Below are 17106 nucleotides of genomic sequence, written 5' to 3' on the forward strand. Positions count from 1 at the left end.
CAGTCGCGGGAGGAGGCGGTATGGTCGCCATTGCAGTTGATACAACTGGAGAAGGAGGTGGACAATAGCCCTTGTGCGCATCCCTACCACATTTGGCTGGGTGACGACAAGATATTCAAGTGCGGTTGAAACGGTGACACTGGTAGCAGCGCATGGGGTTCGGAATGTATGGTTGTACCGTGACACCTTTATAGCCTAATTTGATCTTGGATGGAAGAACCACTGTTTCAAAAGTAAGGAAGATAGTGCGTGTGGGCACTAAGGAGGCATCTACCTTTTTCATCACCTGATGGGTTGCAATGACACCCTGATCAGAGAGGTACGTTAGGATTTCTGCCTCGGTCAGACCATCGAGTAGCCTAGTGCAAATAACACCACGGAAGGATTCTGCATTCGATGGGCCTCGACACGAACAGGACAGCCATGGACGAGCGAAGCTGCAAGCAGTTGTACTTGAGAATCGGAAGTAGTCGCCAAAAGCAAATTGCAGGATTTCACAGGGCCAGCAATTGCATCAACACCTTTCTGAATAGTAAACGGATTTACTATAGCGAAGGACTGACTGTCGTTGGTACATGAAACCACGAGGAACTGTGTGCAGCTGGGGGAGGGGGGGTCTCATTCCGTTTACGTTTCATAGCCGTCGACTTTGAAGATGATTGGCTCATCGCGAGAAAATCCCTCATGTTTGCGAGCGTCTCCCATGGTGCGCTGCTTCTAACTGGGGCCCATTCAGAATGAGGCGCACCCGCCTTAGGCGACTGTTCACACCTCCCGAACACCTGACAGAGGAACCAATCGGCAATTTGGGAAAGTAGCAGCTCAGGAAATCACCCCTCCGTAAGCCTTTCCTGTACCAGGGGTTACATACGAACCCTACCTGTCGACCTCGGGCTGGTAATTGAGCGTTACCCAGTCACCTGTTACGTGTCAGAAGCGTGGGCTGGTCTTCAGTCTTCAGGAGCGCACAGGGAGGAAGAAGAAAAAGAGGAACCTCAAAAACCGAAGCGGACGAACGATAGGAGAAGGTGAACGAAGAAAGAAAAAAGGAACGAAAAACAGTGGAGTGTATCCTGATATTGACCACCGAAAGTGCAGAACACATTTGCAGAAATAGCTCAGACAGGTTCCTCAAAGGAGGGTAAAAAGCACAGCAAGAGGATAGACAAGCAGCATGGAGGAGGAGGAGATTAGTGTTTAACGTCCCGTCGACAACGAGGTCATTAGAGACGGAGCGCAAGCTCGGGTGAGGGAAGGAAATCGGCCGTGCCCTTCCAAAGGAACCATCCCGGAATTTGCCTGAAGCGATTTAGGGAAATCACGGAAAACCTAAATCAGGATGGGCGGAGACTGGATTGAACCGTCGTCCTTCCGAATGCGAGTCTAGTGTGCTAACCACTGCGCCACCTCGCTCGGTAAGCAGCATGGAAGGGAAAAAATGCTCCAATGGCTGGAGCCCCCTGACAGCCAAGAACGAACCCTCTAAAGACCGGCGAGCCCCCTGGCGGGTTTACCATTTGTACTGATTGACAAAACACAGTAGTTATATCTGACTTGTAGAGCAAGTTATTTTTATACAGTAGCTGCATAATTCCCTGTCTTTTTGGAATGTTCACTGTACATCCAGAAGAGCACTATCACCTAAGTTATTTCTTCTGTTGGCTGTTAAATTCCTCTATTCTTTGCTGGTTTCAAGAGTTTTATTGTATAATTCATACCTTTCATCACGAATCCAAACGAAAATCTAATGCAGTGTGATTGTTTAAAGTTACTGTTCATCCATTTTGTGCTGTAATTTCATTATCTTAAATTGAACTTCTACAAACAAATTAAATAAACATAGGAACAGAGGGGAGTGGCTTCTGATGCGTTGTGAAGTCACTTACTCAGTGGTTCTGTGACAGTACTGGACCGAAACGGTAGATGACACAGACAGGCACCCCATCCAGCAGCACTTTATCGTCGGCCAGGGGAGCAATGAATACTACGAAGCGATTGGAAAGAAAAAAACTGCGTCACACACCCTGTTTGGAGAAGAGTCATCGGGGAGATGAACTAACTACAGAGCTAAATCGCTAGCGTCGATCTGTTGTAGAAATGCTGAACGTGTTTTATGCTACGAATTATTACAATTTTGGAGAATGGCAACCTCATCCATAAAAATCAACATGTATTCCGCAAATAGAGGTTTGAGAGAACTTAGCCAACTCTGTTCGTCCGTTTACAGAGGTGTCCAGGATGATGCCGTGTTGCCCAACTCCATGAAAGCAGTTCTGCACTGTCTTTCTGTGAACAAAATATGAACTCACTGGGTATCGGACGAGATTTGTGAGTGGATTCGATACAAGTCACACGTTGCGCTTAACAGAACGAAGTTGACATTTGTAAAGGTGATTAAAGGGGGTGGGGTTGGAAGGTTAAGTTACAGGGCCCGTTACTGTTTGCGGTGGATAGCGTTTGAGGATCTGTGAGGCCATTCGCGGACGATACTGTTCTCTACTTAAAGTCTGTATTGCCATAAAAGTTGTGAAACGCAAGAAGATCTGAAGAGGATCGACAATTGATGCAATAACTGGCAGTTGACCATCTACATGAATAAATGAGCTGTATTGCACATACGTAACTGGGGTAAAAAGAATGGAAAGGAAAGGGGTTGGGAAAGAGATAGGGAAGGGATAATAACTTCTAGCAGCACAGGGCATTGTGGCAATGTAGTGGCGAAAGTTGAAGATTTTCTCCGAAGCAGATTGTTCTCTAGAATGGTCGCGTTAAGCTCCTCAGCCATCCGGACATGCTTCCTATCACACCCTATCTAGTCCCTACCGCTCGCTGCACCGCATAAGACCTCCACCCATTAGCCCTCTACTCGTCCATTTCTGACTCCTGTAGGAGTCTGGACGCTGGCTGTACATCCGCACGGAAACATTTTCGGCAAATAATGTGCGTGGTGCCTGTTCTGTCGCACATGTCCAACAGAAGAAACACCACTCGGATCTGTAGTAGTACTGCACATAAAGAGGAGAAGAGATCCACTCTTGTTTACTTCCACTATATATTACATGGAACAGTGACAACTATACAACTCAAAAGACAAACTGCTTGACGCGAGCTTAAGTGGAAAGACGACATGAAACTAATTTTATGAAAAAGCAGATCCAACGATGAAATTCATTGATAGAGTCTTAAGTAAATACTTTTCATCCACGAAACAAGTGATTCGGAGTCCCTAACGATGCTGGATTAATGGAACAGATAGAGAAGATCCAACGAAGAGTGGCGCTTTGCTTCACAGGCACGTTCAGTAAGCGCGAGAGCATTACGGAGATGCTCCATATACTCCAGTAGCAGACGCTGCAATAGATTAGTTGGGCATCACGGAGAAGTTTTTTATTAAATTTCTGTGTCAGTATCGGGAAATATTCCACTTTCTCCTAGATACGTCTCACGATATCAGAGGAATTAGACCTCATACGGAGGTTTAACGGCAGTCGTTCTTCCTGCCCATCGTTGGGAGATGGAAGAGGCACGGGGGAAGCGAGAACGCTTGTGACAACTGCTGTTCGCCAGACAAGGTAAGCTAATAAAACGTAAGTTGTCTGTCTCGTTGGTAGCACCTCCATCTAGTCTCTCCATCTCTCTCCACCCCTTCTCGTCTTGAGACGGTGGCCCTGCTCACATATCAGACTGGAGAAAGAAGAAGGTTATTACCACTGCTGGCTACACCTGTGGTAGGTCCATGTTCGAATGTGGGTGCTCACTCCATACCTTCTTTTTGTGGGCGAAAGGTATGAATCCGGGTCCACTGAGGCTCGTGAGGGAAAATGAGCAGTCGCTGAATCAAATAAGCAGCGAAATTCTGAAGCTACCTGCTGAAGCAGTGTGTGCATCATTTCAAAAGAAACAAATAAAAAAATGAACACACACTGACTCTCTCTCTCTCTCTCTCTCTCTCTCTCTCTCTCTCTCACACACACACACACACACACAAACGCGCGCGCGCGCGCGCGCGCGCGCGCAGAGAAGTGAGTGAGAGAAGGAGAGAGGAAACAAACCAAGTCAAATTTGGCGCCAGGATATTATGAAAACGAGTGAAGGTCACAAGGTATATTAGACACACAGTAGCAACATTAACGTAGTGTGTCGTGGAATGCAGAACTGTAACTTGCGAATGGAGTTCCACAAAAATCTGTACCGTATTTCTGAGTGCATTCTCACAAGAGAGGAACATGCAAATGAGGACGGATACTCCGTGAATAACGTAAGCAATCGCAAAATACAGTCGTGAACTATTTCGCACGTTTATAGTTAAAATGATTTGTTAACTGACGAATCGAACTCTCAATAAAAGCATTTAGTTGCATATGACAAGCTGAGAGTATAAGTTATATAAAGAACTGAATAAAAGTACCCACTAATGCCAGGACTAAAGTTCTGAAATGTGTCAGGGCATCTACGAGTGTAAAAAAAACAACTGTTTGCATAACAGGTGGATCTCAGTTCCCATAAGGTAATCCAACAGAACGGCTTGGAATAGAGTGTGGGTGTGGAGGGGTGGGGTCTCACTCAAGGCAGGCTGCAGAGTACATAAATTCATCCACTGATGAACCATAGACGAACGAAAGTACTGGATGCGTACATTGTGTACACTAGGTTCAATATTAGCTTGTATTTGATACTTCTCTATGGGGCAATTATGCCTTCCAAAAGACACATCACATATGGCGACCGTGACAGGACAAATTGCCAGGTATCACAACAAGGCGGAGTTGGCTGCAGAGAGTGGCGAAGAATGTAAGGCTGAGCTCCGTGTGTGGTTCGACGCGTCGCGGAGACATGGAGTTGATCGCTGATTAGCGGTGATTAGTGGTGGAGGCGGGCGGGGGGAGGGAGGAGGTGGGGGGGGGGGGGGGAACGGGCGGGCGTTGACAGATGAGCCGCGAACCGCGCAGCCACGCCACGCCGGCTGTGGGCCGTGGTATAAAGAGCGACGCTCGGGCGGTCACGTGGCACTGTAGACGGCGGCACCCACGAGGGACAGACAGCACCAGGTAAGTGAAACACAGATAATCGCCTCTCCTATAGGACTTCCCTGCTGATGCCAGCAGCCGAGTCAGAACCAGCGTTTTCCCTCGTTTGTAATTCTACACATTGGTCGAAATATTATTTTCTCATTTCTCTTAAGTGAAACCAGTCACTAGGAGCTACCGAATTGAAATAAGTCCGTGCACCTGAGCCTTTTTACATTTCACAGACATTGAAAAACAGCATGATCTGAAGTAATAGTATTCACATTTATATATAGGTACCTAATTTCCACTGTTGTAATTTTACACATTCACTAAATTACTCATTCTTCACTTTCAAGTGAAATGAGTCTAATCTTTCCATCAATTTAACCGTGTATTCGTCCTTTCAACTGAAACCACATTTTCGAGCGGTTAAAGGCGCTGCAGTCTGGAACCGCAAGATCGCTACGGTCGCAGGTTCGAATCCTGCCTCGGGCATGGATATTTGTGATGTTCTTAGGTTAGTTAGGTTTAACTAGTTCTAAGTTGTAGGGTACAAATGACCTCAGAAGTTGAGTCCCATAGTGCTCAGAGCCATTTTTTTGAAACCACATTTTAGTATTTTGTCGGACTGAGCTATCCGTTCATTCTTCTGAGTGAAATTAGCATGGTTAAACTACATGTAAATGTATGGAATAGTACGACCATGCCTTAATTAAATGTGAGAAAATAATACCGATTAGTGCTACCACTGCGCTATCTGGTGTATTTACAAGTCAGTAACAATGTTTACAGAGGGATCCGTCAATTTTCCACAGGTGATGAATGTGAGCACGTATAATTGGAGCAATAAAATGTGTGTACGTAGCTGTTATTTTAAAATTGCCATGCTCACTTATAGTGTAAGTCACGATACCAGTATGGCCACACATTGTGCAGCACAACTTACTGTACTGAAAGAGAAGGCTGTGTAAAGGTATGTCGTTATCCTATGTTAGTAACAGCCTTCTCTTACAGCTCACGCTGTACAGACATTGCTGTATCCTAGCATTTTCGGTTCCATTGTCTCCAGATGCGAAGATGGCAACAGAGAATTGGCGAAACCGGTAATCTATATGAATAAATAACTTTTAGTGATCTCGGCAGTTGAAAATTTATTCAGTGTTTACAGGAGTGGTATACAACTGGCGCATGAACGCCCTGGCGAGTAGCTGCACCTCCAGGGCTACGTAAAGAAAGCTCAGTGAGTGCGCCAAAGCAAAAACGAGTGTTGTACACCTTTATTTAATTACGTACTGAGTAGGGTAACTCTTCTCTTCAGCACTAAAGACAAATTAAGTTGTCAAAGACGCAATCAACGTGTAACTAATTAAATTGATTCATCGTTGGTCATCGTGTCTAAAAGTTCCTTAGGAGTACATTAAGAATAAAGCAACGTTGACAAATCTCAGCGACTTTTTGTACTCCGGTTCTGGAGAACGTATGGTAATCTCTATACGTTAGAAGTCATTTCAATCTACCGCTTAAACATTGGTTCTGTCATCTATTCGTATGAAGGTAAATATTTCGTGCAGAAAACTAAGCCATTGGTTATGTGGGGTACAACTTAAAACCATTCACATGTACCTTTTTATATTTCACAGCCTCTGAAAAGCAGCAGGATTTACAGAAGTGGCATCCACAGTTACACACTGGTACATTTTTCCACTTAATCTCAACGAATCTCTAACGAACACTGTAAATTCTGGACAGTCTGTAAACAAATTCTTACCCCTCCGAACGGCTGGAAATGACAACTGGACTCACCTGCCCCTGCCGCATTCAATTCTGAGCGGAAACAATCAATCTTGTTGGTGTTGTTCTGTCATTATTCTTGACTGCACACAATTATCGGCAGTCGTCAATGTTGTTGTCGTTCCAATACTCGCCGTTTAATTTCTGCCCATAAATACCATTTACTTCACTTTTTCGTCGTCTTTATGAATACCGCGTTTACGTAACAGCGAAATTTGTGTCAGGACCAAAATGCCGAAACGCTCAGTGGCGTGCGAAAGGTGAGTCCCGATTTCAGTTGATAAGAGCTGATGGTTGGCTTACTGTGTGGCGCAGACTCCACGAAACCGTGGGCCCAAGTTGTCATCAAGGCACTATCCAAGTAGGTGATGGTTCCGTAATGGTGCGGACTTTACAGGGAATAGACTGGGTCCTCTGGTACAATGAACCAATCACCGACCGGAAATGATGTGTTCGGCTACTTGGACATAATTTGCAGTGACAGTTCATGTTCCCAAACAACGATGGAATTTTGATGGATCAAAACGCACCAAGTCTCCGGCGACAAATGTTCGCGATAGGTTTGAAGAACTTATTTGAGCGAATAATTTGGCGACCCAGATCGACGGACATGAGTCCCATCGATCATTTATGGAACATAATCGAGAGGTCAGTAGGTTCACAAAATCCTGGTCCACAACAGTTACTCAATGATGGACACTTACAGAAGCAGCATGGCTTAGTATTTCTGCAATGGACTTCCAACGGTTTGTTGAATCCATGTCACTTCGAGCTGCTGCATTACGCAGGGCGAAAAGAGGTCCGACTCATTGTTAGGAGGTATCCCACGACTTACGCCGCCTCTGTAACAACACGATCAGCCGTGTGAAGATGGAAGTGTCGATCGGAAACAGGTAACGGCGTTTTTTTGTGTAAATAAGAAACACTATTAACGGTACATCGTTGCTGCTTCTTTCTGCATGATTCAACTAGCAAAATCTTTGTTGTTGACATTTGGAACAAGACTCTTTCCTGGTATGGTAGTTAGAATTACCTTATAACGTATTTATTTCCTAATTTATCAGATTTTTTCGCGGTGATGCGGTGAGTAGCCTAATTCTCTGGTATCAGAATAGGTTATCAGTGTTTTGACACAAATCAGTTATGTAAAACAGAATAACATTGCTTTTTTTCATACTCCTGACAAATGTCAGACTTGGTGCTTATAACGCTCTCCATCTGCATTCTGCAGACTTTATTCGCGAAAATACTTCCGACAAGTGGCTGTATATGAGTAAACGGCAGGTGATTAAGTCACGAAACAACTAAAAGAGTCGTATTCTACATACTTTCTTTTCACGTCACCTCCGCATTTACGAAGAAAGAATAATTGGTGAGTGTATATACTGGTGCGAATGATGAGACAGAGCTTCAATAAATCCATATAAATAAATATGTAAGGTTCATTTGTTCAGAATCTTAAATCTTCCGCTCACGCCCCAACATCGTGCAGCCCGCCTCCAGTGGTGTCGCGACAGGCGTGAATGGAGGGACGAATGGAGACGTGTCGTCTTCAGCGATGAGAGTCGCTTCTGCCTTGGTGCCAATGATGGTCGTATGCGTGTTTGGCGCCGTGCAGGTGAGCGCCACAATCAAGACTGCATACGACCGAGGCACACAGGGCCAACACCCGTACACCTCTGGTGATCGTCGAGGGGACACTGAACAGTGCACGGTACATCCAAACCGTCATCGAACCCATCGTTCTACCATTCCTAGACCGGCAAGGGAACTTGCTGTTCCAACAGGACAATGCACGTCCGCATGTATCCCGTGCCACCCAACGTGCTCTAGAAGGTGTAAGTCAACTACCCTGGCCAGCAAGATCTCCGGATCTGTCCCCCATTAAGCATGTTTGGGACTGGATGAAGCGTCGTCTCACGCGGTCTGCACGTCCAGCACGAACGTTGGTCCAACTGAGGCGCCATGTGGAAATGGCATGGCAAGCCGTTCCACAGGACTACATCCAGCATCTCTACGATCGTCTCCATGGGAGAATAGCAGCCTGCATTGCTGCGGAAGGTGGATATACACTGTACTAGTGCCGACATTGTGCATGCTCTGTTGCCTGTGTCTATGTGCCTGTGGTTCTGTCAGTGTGATCATGTGATGTATCTGACCCCAGGAATGTGTCAATAAAGTTTCCCCTTCCTGGGACAATGAATTCACGGTGTTCTTATTTCAATTTCCAGAAGTGTATTTTTAATATATAAATAAATATGGTTTGTTGTTTTAAGGGAAGGGACCATACAATGAAGTCATCGGCCCCAACGGATCAGGGAAGGATAGGGAAGGTAGACGGCTGTGCCCTTCCAAAGGAAACATCTCGGCATTTTCCTGAAGTGGTATAGGAAATCACGGAAAACCTAAATCAGGATGGCCGGACGCGGGATTGAACCGTCGTCGTTCCGAAAGCCAGTTCAGTGTTTCAACTACTGCGCCACCTCGCTCGGTAATAAGTATGTAATATATAAAGGGGAAACGTTATTACGAAAAATGTGGAAAAGTCCTTGACCTATATAATTTACATTTTTAAGCAATATTGTAATGAACACAGAAAATATACACACATCAAAAAGTTTTGCATCACCTCAGTTCCGAGAGTTCTGGAAGCTGTACAGAAAATTGTTCGTGTGAAAACCACATGGTTCATGTTGTACCACCATACAGCGAGACCTTCAGAGGTGGTGTTCCAGATTACTGTACACACCGGTACTTCTAATACCCAGTAACACGTCCTCTTGCACCGACGCATGCCTGTATTCGTCGTGGCATACTATCCACAAGTTCATGAGGACAGTTGGTCCAGATTGTTCCAACCCGCAACGGCGATGTGGAGTAGATCCCTCAGAGTGGTTGGTGGGTCACTTCGTTGATAAACAGACCTTTTCAATCTATCCCAGGCATTGTCGATAAGGTTCCTGTCTGGAGAGCTTGCTGGCCACTCCAGTCGAGTGATGTCGTTATCCTGGAGGAAGTCATTCACAAGATGTGCACGATTGGGGGGGGGGGGGGGGAGGGAATTGTCGTCCATGAAGAGGGATGCCTCGTCAATATGCTGCCGATATGGTTGCACTATAGGTTGGAGGATGACATTCATATATCCTAAAGGCGTTACGGCGGCCTAAACGACCACGAGCGGTATACGTCGGTCCCACATAATGCCATCCCAAAACAGCAGGGAATCCCAACCTTGCTCACTAGCTGGACAGTGTGTCTAAGGCGTTCAGCCTGACCGGGTTGCCTCCAAACACATCTCTGACGATTGCCTGGTTGAAGGCATATTCGACACTCATCGGTGAAGAGAACATGATGCCAATCCTGAGCGGTTCATTCGGCTTGTTGTTGGGCCCATGTGTACTGCACTGCATGGTGTCGTGGTTGTAAAGATGGACCTCGCCATGGATATCGGGAGCGAAGATGTGTATCATGCAGCCTATTGCACACAGTTTGAGTCGTAACAGGACGTCCTGTGGCTTCACGGAGAGCATTATTCAACATGGTGGCGTTGCTGTCTGGGTTCCTCCGCGCCATAATCCGTAGGTAGCGGCCATCTACTGCAGTAGTAGCCTTTGGGCGGCCTGAGCGAGGCAGGAACTGTCGATGACAGTTCCTGTCTCTCTGTATCTCCTCCAAGTCCGAACAACAACACTTTGGAACACTCCGAGAAGCCGGGACAATTCCCTTATTGAGAGCCCTTCCTGGCCCAAAGTAATAATGCGGGCGCGATCTAACTGTAGTATTGACCGTCTAGGCATGGCTAAACTACAGACAATACGAGGCGTGTACCTCCCCCCTGGTGGAATGACTGAAACTGATCTACTGTCGGACTCCCTCCATCTAATAGGCGCTGCTCATGCATGATTGTTTACATCTTTGGGCAGGTGACATATCTGAAAAGTCCAAGGGACTGTGTCTGTGATACTATATTCACAGTCAACGTCTATCTTCCGGAGTTCTGGGAACCGAGGTGATGCAAAACTTTTTTTGATGTGTGTATAAAAAGGTGAAACATTGTAAGCAAAGAGGAATGTTGTATTTATGGCTTATCGATTCGTCAGTAGAACACTAATGCAGAATTCGAATAGGGAATAACGATAACCAAGACTCAAGGCCAGAGAGAGGGGGCAAGAGGAGACGGACAGAGGGGAGAGAGGAAATGGAGAATTGGAGATAGAAAGCACATGGGAGGAGGTGGATAGAGAGAGCGAGAGAAGGAGATGGTCAGAGAGAGGGGAGAGGAGGAGGAGGACATTGACAGAGAGAGATGGGGAAAGGGATGGGCAGTGACAAGGGAGAGAAGGAGATTATGCATCCATTTCCTATACTTATCACAAACCTGTGCCTCCTTTTTTCTTTGTTTCCCGTTTAACCACGTTGGCCTACAGCAACACATGGCTGGGAACAGGCAGTTTAAAACAAATATCTAGTTGTTCGTTAGTTTCAACATAAATTTACAATGTAGCACCACTTATTAAATATTTAAAACCAATCAGAAATCTGCATTCCGTGCGAGAAGTACGAAAAATTTGTATTTAAGTAAATAAAGACAGACTTTTTGAAGCGATTTTTAGAAATATACTTTTATTTACCTCTACTTGAAATAAGACACGTTATGTGTCCCTAAAAAAGTTGGTAACCCTAGTCATGGTTGATGTGTAACCGAAAAAGCCAAACAAGTATGTGAGTGAAAACACTTCTTTCTGGAGTCTGACTGAAAACACTTACACAATTGCCGCAACAATCAGAGAGTTTCACCATTCGTTTGTCTCACGTTAAACGAAACCACTCAGACCCGGCGAATGAGCTGGTGCGGCCGTAGCGACTAATTTCATTCGATTGTTTCAGTCGACTGAAAAAAAAAGAATGACCAAAGTGACAACTGAATGGCCAATCGGTCGTTTCTCCGTCACTAGATTAGTCCACGTTCTGTTCGTCTCCCTGCTGTGGAGCGCGAGGCGGAGAAATAAAGAGCTCTGGAAACATGGGCGTTGAATCCCTCTCCCGACATCGAAATTGGTTTTCTGTGGTTTCTTTACAGGCGGTTGTCCAGATGGTTGTCTTGGAAACAACACGGCCGTTTTTCTACTGGAAGCTGGTCCAGTCTGACTACGCTCTCCGTCTTCAATGGTCTAGCTTAAATCCGCCTCTACAGTAATAATTGTGTTCAGATACTAGACAACACCGTCGATGTGCACGGTCTAACACGTAAATTCTTACCTGAATTAACTATAGTGAATCAATCAAGGAACTTATTGGTCCACTTATAATTCGTTTGGAATCTTTCATATCCTACAAATCCATTTCAGTTACAGTACAGTCGCAATTAATTCTTCCACTTCAGATTGTTCCTTGGCCATTATTACGTATTCCTGTCTTTCCTACTGTTCCCCCTATCGTATCTTGCACAGAGATATCGACAAAAGTAGAGGTTAGTTCAGGTGTGCCTCAGGGACGTGTGTTGCTCATGTTTTATATGAATAGCCTGGCAGACATTACTAACAACATCAGACAGACGAAGTACTTTCTGAGAAAAGCTGTAGAAGTATTCTCTCAGACCTCCGTAAAGTGCCACTAGTTGACAACTTCTCTTCGGAGCAGCCCAGTGGCTCGACTCGGCAGAAGTCGAGAGAGGAAGTGAGTCAACAGAAGGCCATGACCTCGCGCGTCATCTGTTTTTACTGCGCGCCACTACTTTCAGGGGCAAGACAAGTGCAAGCAGAAAAAAAGATGAAGATAGAGAAAAGAAGACGAAGTGCAGCTATGGACTTGCTCATTCACGCCTTGTTATGTTAGACTCGCAGTCTAATAAACAGACTGACTAATCGCTCCGCGCAAGTCAGACGGTGAATGGAAGAGAAAACTTGGCCTACATGGGGCGCTAGGAAACGTCCTCCATTCGAACGTGTCCTCAAGAGCCCACGTGAAGTTTTCTAGCACTACTGTCGGTAACAAAACCTCCCGATTCCGACTGCAGATAGATTCGTGCAACAAGCACTCAGTATCAGGACGAGAACACCTGTTAACTGTACTCATAAAAGTTCTGTGTTCTCCAGTGTGTATTTATTGATTGATTTATTTATTTACAGTTTGCTTACATGCAATGAATTAGAAGTTACCTGTAAGTATCTTTTCATTTCATAAAAAAACTTAAAGGAACCTTTTTTTAAATCTATAACCAAGATGTGAAACCATAACCTATGTGTAAAATTGGACAAATCATGTAATATTTCAGGGCATCCACTGAAGATGCCTTGTAAACTAAGGCGAAACGCATCTGAGTGCATAAATAAAAATAAAAATTTCGAAGTGCAGCATGCAAAAAGGTATTTTCTTTGAAATAACTGCAATTTATTTATTTATTTACACGTCAAGCTCCGTTGGACAAAAATTCCACATCTACATCTACATCCATACCCCGCAAGCCACCTGACGGTGTGTGGTGGAGGGTACCTTGAGTACCTCTATCGGTTCTCCCTTCTATTCCAGTCTCTGTTCGTGGAAAGAAAAATTGTCGGTATGCCTCTGTGTGGGCTCTAATCTCACTGATTTTATCCTCATGGTCTCTTCGCGAGATATACGTAGGAGGGAGCAATATACTGCTTGACTCCTCGGTGAAGGTATGCAACAAAAGCCCATACCGAGCTCCTGAGCGTCTCTCTTGCAGAGTCTTCCACTGGTGTTTATCTATCATCTCCTTAACGCTTTCGCGATTACTAAATGATCCTGTAACGAAGCGCGCTGCTCTCCGTTGGATCTTCTCTATCTCTTCTATCAACCCTACCTGATACGGATCCCACACTGGTGAGCAGTATTCAAGTAGTGGGCGAACAACTGTACTGTAACCTACATCCTTTGTTTTCGAACTGCACTTCCTTAAGATTCTTCCAATGAATCTCATTATGGCATCTGCTTACCCGACGATTAATTTTATATCGTCATTCCATTTTAAATCATTCCTAATGCCTGCTCCCAAATACTTTATGGAATCTGCTATATTGTACCTAAATGATAAAGGATCTTTCTTTCTATGTATTTGCAGCGCAGTACACTTGTCAACATTGAGATCCAATTGCCATTCCCTGCACTATGCGTCAATTCGCTCCAGATCCTCCTGCATTTCAGTACAATTTTCCATTGTTACAATCCCTCGATATACTACAGCATCAGCCGCAAAAAGCCTCAGTGAACTTCCGATCTTATCCACAAGGTCATTTATATATATTGTGAATAGCAACGGTCCTACGACACTCCCCTGCGGCACACCTGAAATTACTTTTACTTCGGAAGACTTCTCTCCATTGAAAATGACATGTTCCATTCAATTATCTAGGAACTCAATCCAATTACACAATTGCTCTGATAGTCCGTAAGCTCTTACTTTGTTCATTAAACGACTCTGGGGAACTGTATCAAATGCCTTGCAGAAGTCAAGAAATACGGCATCTACCTGTGAACCCGTGTCTGTGGCTCTCTGAGTCTCGTGGACGAATAGCGCGAGCTGGGTCTCACATGGTCGTCTTTTTCGAAACCCATGCCGATTCCTACAGAGTAGATTTCTAATCTCCAGAAAAGTCAATATACTCGAACATAATACGTGTTCCAAAATTCTACAACTTTTCCAATCTTTTGGAACCCCACGCTCTTTTAGAGACCTACGGTACACCGCTGCCTCCAAGAGGAGGGGCAAGTTCCTTCTTATACTCTGTGTAAAATCGAACTGATATCCCATCAGGCCCAGAGGCCTTTCCTCTTTTGAGCGATTTTAATTGTTTTTTTTTATCCATATGTTATCTATTTAGATATCTACCATTTTCTCATCTGTACGACAATCTAGAGAAGGAACTACAGTGCAGTCTTCCTCTGTGAAACAGCTTTGGAAAAAGACATTTAGTATTTTGGCCTTTAGTCTATCATCCTCTGTTTCAGTACCATTTTGCTCACAGAGTTTCTGGACATTTTTTTTTTTTTTTTTTTTTTGATCCAGCTACCGCTTTGACATAAGACCAAAATTTCTTAGGATTTTCTGCCAAGTCAGTACATAGAACTTTACTTTCGAATTCGTTGAACGCCTCTCGCTTAGCCCTCCTCACACTACATTTCTCTTCGTGTAATTTTTCTTTGTATGCAAGGCTTTGGCTATGTTTATGATTGCTGTGAAGTTCCCTTTGCTTCCGTAGCAGTTTTCTAATTCGGTTGTTGTACCACGGTGGCTATTTTCCATCTCTTACAATGTTGCTTGGCACATACTTATCTGATGCATATTGTACGATGGTTTTGAACTTTGTTCACTGATCCTCAATACTATCTGTACTGTCCTCTGTCAACTTATTTCAACTACAGATTCTGCGTTACCAGGAGAGGATTTCCTTAGAGTGCCCACTGGCTTCCCCACTGCATGCACCCCCCCCCCCCCTCCCCAATGAATATACTTCCTACAATTCCCACACCGTAGCCCATTACTCACAAACCAACGACAGAGGGGACACTTCTCACTCATGGTAAAATTTACAGTTACTGAAAAAAACTATACGTCTACATTAGCAAAGTTCAGTTACACCAGTTCAACTATTTACAGAACTAACAATAACGGTCTCGAAATTTACTGTCTACTAAGAAAGCAACTACGTATATTAATACTGCTTCACCATAGCTAATATCAATAACAACAAAATTTCACAAAACTACTAGCTAAAACCAAAAATTCAATTGGCCACTGGAACATTCAACAAAGTTAAAACACTGAAGAAACTTTTACTGAAATATTGCAGTAGTAACAATAATGAAGTCACCTGAAAACTAAAACATGAAATTTACTAAATGACAACAATTCACAGAAAACTCTAGAAAACACAGTGATAGAACGTTTCCAAACGTTTATTAAATCGTTGTTTCGCCACAAACAGCACGAAATACCTCTGAAAACTATTAAATTTAATAACTGTATAACAGTGCACAAATAAGTTTGTCAGTACTTAGCTTTATGACGGCTACAGCTGCAGTGCATACCGCAAAACATCAATGTCTTACAGACAATATCGGTAAAGTGACCCAATGTACTGTCGTAGCCTGAGACATGAACAGAGCCTACAACTGCACTGAATGCAGACGACAAACTGGAGTGTTAGTCAGTGACTGGGACCCTCCAGTCAGCGATGGCGGCGTAAATACTTGCGGTCTAGAGAGTGTTGGCAGCTCGTTGCTTGTGAGTGTATCTTTTGCCTGTCTCACAATAGGCACACTTGATCCAGTACCTACTATCGATCATCGCGCCACATCTTCGGCAACCGGTGTGCTGGTGACATCTTATGCCCGCCAATATTCAAATACAGAGATATGTAAACAGGCAGAATATAGCCCTGCAGTCAGCAACGCCTATGTAAGGCAAGAAGTGTCTGGCGCAGTTGTTAGTTAATGGTTCTACAATGGCAGGTTATCAAGATTTAAGTGAGTTTGAATGTGGTGTTATAGTTGGAGCATGAGCGATGGGACACAGCATCTCCTAGGTAGCGACGAAGTGGAGATTCTCCCATACGACCATTTCACGAGTGTGCTGTGAATATCAGAAATTCGGTAAAACATCAAATCTCTGACATCACTGTGGCCTGAAAAACATCCTACAAGAATGGGACCAGTGACGACTAAAGAGAATTGTTCAGTGTGACAGAAGTGCAACTCTTCTGCAAATTGCTGCAGCTTTCAGTGCTGGGCCATCAACAAGTGTCAGCGTGAGAACCATTCAACGAAAGATCATCGATATAGGCTTTTGGAGTCGAAGGCCCACTTGTGTGACAGCACGACACAATGCTTTACACTTTGCCTGGGCCTGTCAACAACGACATGGGACTGTTGATGACTGGAAACATGTTACCTGGTCGGACGAGTCTGGTTTCAAATTGTATGAAGCAGATGGACACATACGGGTATGGAGACAACCTCATGAATCCATGGACCCTGCATGTCAGCAAGGGACTGTTCGAGCTAGTGGAGGCTCTGTAATGGTGAGGGGCACGTGCAGTTGGAGTGATATGGGACCCCTGATAACATGCAGATACGCGTCTGACAGGTGACATGTACATAAGAATCATGTCTGACCAAATGCTTCCATTCATGTCCATTGTGCATTCCGAAGGACTTGGGTAATCCCAAGAGGACAACACGACACCCAACACATCCAGAATTGGTATAGCTTCAGGAACACTCTTCTGAGTCTAAACACTTCCACTGGCCACTAGACTCCCCAGACATGAACAGTATTGAGCATATC

General features: G+C 44.5%; 1 protein-coding gene across 7 annotated transcripts in view; it reads left to right on the forward strand.

Annotated features, from left to right (window-relative positions):
* The first annotated feature begins 4911 nt into the window (after positions 1 to 4911).
* Positions 4912 to 17106, forward strand: part of LOC126272899 (cytochrome P450 6k1-like) — a 136907-nt gene continuing 124712 nt past the window's right edge. The window contains exon 1 of one of the 7 annotated variants that reach the window (XM_049976157.1): positions 4912 to 5048. The gene's annotated coding sequence lies outside the window, so the exon portion shown is untranslated. The remainder of the gene's footprint in view (positions 5049 to 17106) is intronic. The other 6 variants (XM_049976158.1, XR_007549277.1, XM_049976163.1 and 3 more) reach the window with 6 other exon arrangements.

Source organism: Schistocerca gregaria, chromosome 5, assembly GCF_023897955.1.
Source record: "Schistocerca gregaria isolate iqSchGreg1 chromosome 5, iqSchGreg1.2, whole genome shotgun sequence".
Classification (NCBI taxonomy): Eukaryota; Metazoa; Arthropoda; class Insecta; order Orthoptera; family Acrididae; genus Schistocerca; species Schistocerca gregaria.